The sequence below is a fragment of the Galeopterus variegatus genome, unplaced genomic scaffold (assembly GCF_000696425.1).
Source record: "Galeopterus variegatus unplaced genomic scaffold, G_variegatus-3.0.2 Scaffold6098, whole genome shotgun sequence".
NCBI lineage: Eukaryota > Metazoa > Chordata > Mammalia > Dermoptera > Cynocephalidae > Galeopterus > Galeopterus variegatus.
In genome coordinates this window covers 105,705-111,704 of record NW_007732209.1, presented here as the reverse complement: position 1 = coordinate 111,704, position 6,000 = coordinate 105,705, and the positions used below count along the sequence as shown (strand labels likewise).

The 6,000-nt window shown below is 44.0% G+C and overlaps 1 protein-coding gene across 1 annotated transcript in view; it reads left to right on the top strand.

Annotated features, from left to right (window-relative positions):
* The first annotated feature begins 2,079 nt into the window (after positions 1-2,079).
* Positions 2,080-6,000, top strand: part of TAB3 (TGF-beta activated kinase 1/MAP3K7 binding protein 3) — a 58,656-nt gene continuing 54,735 nt past the window's right edge. The window contains exon 1 of the mRNA XM_008590441.1: positions 2,080-2,135. The gene's annotated coding sequence lies outside the window, so the exon portion shown is untranslated. The remainder of the gene's footprint in view (positions 2,136-6,000) is intronic.

Genomic DNA, 6,000 nt, shown 5'->3' with positions numbered 1-6,000 from the left:
GACCATATTTCTCAGTCTCCCTTGCAGGTAGATGTAGTAATGTGATTAAGTTCTGTCCAATGGGTCATGCTCTTAAAGGGAATGGATAAGCCTTCTTCTTCCTGATGACTGGAGTGTGATGTGGTGCTGAGACATTCTGGACCACGTAGATTAGGACAACACTCTAGGAATGGTGGAGCAAGAAGACACAGCAAGACTAACCGTAGCTCACTTTGTGCAGCAGAGCAGAGTATTAGTCTGCTTTTGCCATGTAATAAGCAAAAGTCTCAGTACCATACTACAATACAATATGCATTTACTTCTCACTCATGGGTTTGCAAGTTGGCTGGAGCCGCTCTGCTTGTACAAAACCCTGAATGTGAAGCAGGTTTTTTACAAGTGTTTTAGCATGATGGTCCCCACTATTTGGGATGAATGGCCCCCTTTCTGACAACATCCACCTTCCAAAATGAGTGGCTCTTGACACTGGACCTGCTCTGCTTCAGGATGTGGGTCAGGTTCAGCTCTAGTCCATGTATCTGATTCTCATTCCCAGACTGGAGAAAGACTGGAAACTTCCAAAGAGACAGGGGCACTTCCTTCCCATAGCAGCAGTTAGATACACTTTGCAGTTTCCCCACACTTGCAGAGACAGTATCTTGATCCCCCCTCAGAGACATCAGCACCATCAGCACCATCAGCATCAAAACCATCAGCATCCCTCCTCAGAGGTCTGAATTTCACCTCCACAAGGACTCTCCTCTAAATGTCTAATTGTAATAATCCCAACCTCTTCAGTTTGTTCCCCTAGCTCTAGGCATAGTAGCTGCTTCTTCTACCTCTGTGATACATTAAGAATTCTCTTCTGGCCTTTCCAGTTGCTTAATGATCAATTCTTTATATTCAGTGATCTCAGTTAAACTAATCAGGATGGTTTGTTTCCTGACATCACCTTGACTGATTCTCTGGACTAATACATGCTCTGCCTGTGAGACACCCTTCAAGAATTTCCTCTTTGAGGTATTTCATGACATTCTCCCCCCATATCTGTCACTCTTCTCTATACTCTTTTCTATCATAGAACTTACTGTGCTAAACTGTCATTGTTTTTTTCTCACCCATTTCCATCCCAAGCGGATAGCTCCCTAAGGTCAGAGAATATCTGTTTCCCCAGTTCCTGGCACATCAGAAACTCTGAACAACACACGTTTGAATAAGAACAAATAAAACAGGAAAAGGGATTATTAGTACGAGCTCTGAACGGCTCATGTAACAGCAAAGTGAAAGAGAAAGTTAGATGGTGGCGTGAGAAACAGGAAGGCTGTGGCTGCCAGCTGTGAGTCCAGCTCCAAGAACACAGCAAGCTCATCACAACGTGAACCTACAACAGGGTGAAGAACTGACAGCTGAAACTTTGCAAAGAATACTCAGTGACAGGGAGGACAGGGAGAAACAAAGGGTTGCAGGACTCCAGGGGACGCGGGAGTGTGTGGTCGTTCAGGCTCCTCAGGGATGACCAAGAGCTAAGGGACGCCTCTCACTTCGGCGCCTGATCCTAACGAGCCCTTTACCAGGTTTTATTCCTGGTTCCTCCGCCCAGAGCCTCTAGAGGAAACAGGTAAAACCTGGAAAACCGGGTCTTACTTTAGGGTCCATTCTGGGCATGCGTCACCACCCGCACGCGCACAGGCGCAGTAGCTTCCCCGGAAACCGGTACTGCCCATTTCCGATATATGTGGGAGTTTGCTCAGGCTACCCAAATTTATCACTTTTCCTGTGAGTCCCCGCCCCGCGGTTCCCGTGGGGGAAGTCTCGCGAGATCGTTCTCGGCAGTTCCCGGCAGTGCCATCTTTGTGCCTGGCGAGCGACGGCACCCGACGGAAGCCCTGAAGCCGGTGGCTTTCTTGCCAAACTCTCACCGAGACCGGATCCAGGAAATACGAGGCGGGCCTCGGTGGGAGGGACGCACTGAGGGAGGAGGGAGGGAAAGGGGCGGGGGCGGCGGCTGCGGCTCCTTATACCGGATCCGAGTCCCGCGCGGCGCGCACCCGAGGGGGGTCGGGCGGGGAAGCGGTGCCGGCCCGGACCCCCCGTGGGAACAGGCGACGGGCGTGAGGGCGAGGCGGCGGCAGCGGACGGGGAGCAGCGGCTGCCGGGTGAGTGTCCGCGAGGAGGCCCGGCACCTGCCCGAGACGTCAGGGGCGCCCCCCGGGGTCGTGCCGGTGACTCTGCGTCCAGGACGGTGGGCGTGTGCATGACTGCGGGTGTTCCCAGGGCTCGGCTCGGCCAGGGGCTGCAGCGGACACTGGGAACTGCGGGGCTGCCGGAGGTCTGCGCAGGGCCTGGCGCGTCCGCGCCCGCCCGGGCGCCCCGGGAGGCCGAGGGGAGAGGGAGTGGCCGGGGTGGGGTGGCGGCTTGATTGGCCCTCGCCCTCCGAGCAGAGGGTTTGATGCCCTTCCTCACCGCACCCTGGGCATTGCGAAGAGGACGGGCTTCAAGCCCCAGCAGGGTATTTGGAGATGAGAACTAGCAGCAGCACCAGTGTTGGGGCTGTTGAGGGTGTTGAGAGATGTAGGGAAGGTTAGTTAGTAATAGCGATAATTATTTTAGAAGAGGTTTGCAAGTGACTGTTGGCAGGTGTTGAGCAAGGAGGAAACATTGTCTGCGTTCATTTGAGGAAGATCACACAGTCCTCTGAAGTCCAACAGCAGATTAGAGTTATTCCTAGTTGGAGTTCTATAGTTTAGTACCGTGCGCCAGTCCATAAAGTGCATAAAAGCAGGATTTGAGGGTGGGGGACAAGGTGAGGTATAAAGTAAGCTGCATATAAAATTAAAAGTTCATACTGTTGATGTGTAAAAATATAAAGCATTTCTGTCTTTACCGAAGTGTAACTGATTTAAATTCTGCAAGAAAACTTGCCACCCTTGGTCCAGACAGGGCATGTCGATTCGTTGTGTTCTTGAGTGATGTTCTTCAATCAGACAGTAATTTGGGCATATAATATATTTACTTCTAGTTTGTAAAAGAACAAGAATGAATGGGAAAAAAAGAACAATTTGACAAACTAAGCTTCCTTTGCACACTTTTTCATTTTGGAAGGATAAGAGGGTTTACTTTCTTTCCTTTGCTTTAAGAATGATTTGCAATAGTATGCAAGGACATGTGCAAGAAGAAAGAAACGTTTTAATCAAGAACGGGCTTTGGGGATGAGAGTTTAATTTTGCACAGTGTTAAATTATAAAGGACATCATCACCCATGGTGAGTTTTATGGTGGCCTCTTTTTATGAACATTGGAAGAATAGAAGCATATATCCATACATAACTTTAAATCTGTGAGTGATATGAATTTTTACAACTTTAGTCTCCCTCCCACCCCCTTTTGCTTACAACTGGCTTAATCAAGGGAAAGGTAGACTTCAGTAAAGGTAAATATGAAATATGTGATTTCCATCTTTACTCTGATAGAACATAATCTGTGCTCAATCAACCTGAATTTTTTTCCGTATGTTCATTTGACACAGTCTTCTCCTTAATTATAGATACCACACTGTGTACAGTTTGTGTTTTAGCAAACAGAGCTAACGTTGATTATATTCAGGCACTGGACTTGGTGGGTAATGTGAATTGCATTAAATTCTTAGCTACCTTGTTCTAAAGATAATTTTATACTTACTGCACAGATAAGGACGCTAAACTCCGGTAATCTTCAGTATTTTCAGTGAGGAGGTTATATAGCTGGTAAATTGCAGAGGTAGAACTCAGACTCACGTGTCTGATTCTAGAACATGTGTTCTTTCTACCGTACTCTGCACAAGTTTATGTACTGACTGGTACAAATTTTATGAAAATGGAAATTTTTGTTACAAAGAAACTTTTCAGTTCTGTTGGTAATCTTGAAAGTTTTCAGTGTCCTTGGCTCAAGATAATCTTGTTTTTTTCTTTTCAGATGTGTCCATTTTCTAGACAGAGGTAACATTTGAGCAGAAGTCTGCTGATCTGTAAAGATTCCAAATAGCTGGTAGCAACCTATCTCAAATCCAGATGTTTTTAGTAACTTTGCCTCTGTTTCAGCATGTCTAAAATACTTCAGAGATCAAATATTCTGCTTATTCTGGTCCTGAATAGTATTTCAAGTTACATTATCAGAATAAAATAGCAACTATTTATAGGGGTTTGAATTTGCTTTATCAGAGCTTGGAGATACACACAAACACACACACACTCCTACCTTCTCCAGCAAATGGAGTACTTGATAGCTAACCCTGTTTTTCTTCTCTTTAGTGCAAAGCTGTCTCATCCAGTTCATGGTTTATGGAAAATATGGCAGCTATTATGGGATCCACCACAATTTCCTATGGGGTTAGGCACAGAAAGACCTTACAGGTTCTCAGGCAGTTTCTGAGATGTTGGTCAAACAGCAGGAACATCTTGCCGGTGGTCACTTTTGTCTCCCACTGGTCTCTGTTGCATCTCTGATGCACTGCTGAGCCTGCCATTATGGCCTTATCTCTGCTTAAGAGAGAGGTTCCACATCTGGATAGAGTTCAACTGGAAGAACAGCCACAGAAATTAGGAATTTAAAAAAAAAAGGTGCTAAGTGTCTGGCACTCATCCTCCAGCAGGTCATTTGGTCAGATTTACCTTCTAATTAATTATTTCTGGCTGGAAGTTCTAGAAAAGTTATTATGAAATTTGAGATTTACTGCTCCATCTTTTAAGAAGGAAATTGTTCTGGGACCCTCAGTTAAGTAGCCATGTCTCGTAGAAATGGAAAAAGAAGTCCTGTGTTCCTTAGTACACATTAGTGTGTATGTGTTGTATGGAGTGTGGGACTGTGTTTAAAAAATAATACCTTATAGTCTTGATAGGCAATCTTTGGTCTGAATGAGCAAGTTTTTAATTATAGTTATACTCCCAAGAAAGAGTTAAATATACTTCCTTACTTGTGAAAGTAATTACTCACAGTATTTGGGCTGTTAGGGTGAAAAAAAATTGACAAATGATAGCATAACAGTGCTTACCAAGTAAATAAAAAAGTCTTTTGAAATGATTTATATTGCCACTATATAAAGGAAAGATACCAGGAAATTGTCTCTCGTGTATTTAGAAGTTTATTTTCATACTTTCTCTATAATAAACCTCAAATTATTACAATGGTCACAAATGTTTATTTGTGTAAAAGTGAAATGGAACTGATGAAATATTTGGAACTGTCAAACTGAGTTAATCCTGAATATTTAAGGTCATTTATTATAGTTTAATTCATTGATACTTCTATTAATTTATTTGTCCAACTATCCAACATCCACTTCCCTCCCTGCTTCGAATTTCTCTCCTTACTTTCCTTCCTCTTTCTGATACTGTTCTTGCCCATTACCTGGAGCCTTCCTTTCTCAGTTGACACTGAATACTTTGACAGGGTGGATTCTGACAAGGAGGGCACCAAAGCTTCTCTAAGTCCACTCCCCTTCTCGGAATCCCTATGCTCTAGGAAGTAAAGAGGGACACAGATAAGACTACTTAACCTACCCCATTCTTTCTTGGAAAGGAGAATGAGAAAACTTGCCTACGCAGGTTCGATGTTTTGTTATAGTTCTTTAACCTTATGAATGTTTAGGCTTTGGGCTGGCTTGGAAACCTAGCACATTGACTGTTGTTTTCTGGGAAGGCAAGTTCTGAGGTTCAAATAAGTGATTTAAAAAATCAGCTTGTGCTCCAGAAGCCTGCTTTTTGTTAATTACTCCGTGAGATGGTAAGTAGTACACCTTTAGCTATCCCAAATTAGATTTGTTGTGTGGGTCACGTGGCTTTCCTGGGAGATAAATTTGTAGACTTTTTATATTGTCAATGAAGAATTTCTGAAGTTAGGCACATGGTTTGAAATAAAATTTAAGTTCAGTCCATCTCAGCTTAATGTTTGTCTTTAAAGCAGATCTTACAGTATGTTGAAAGAACTGAACTTCAGTTTGTTATAAAAGGAATATCTTGTTCCCATCATTTCTTGCTACTGTTTTGAA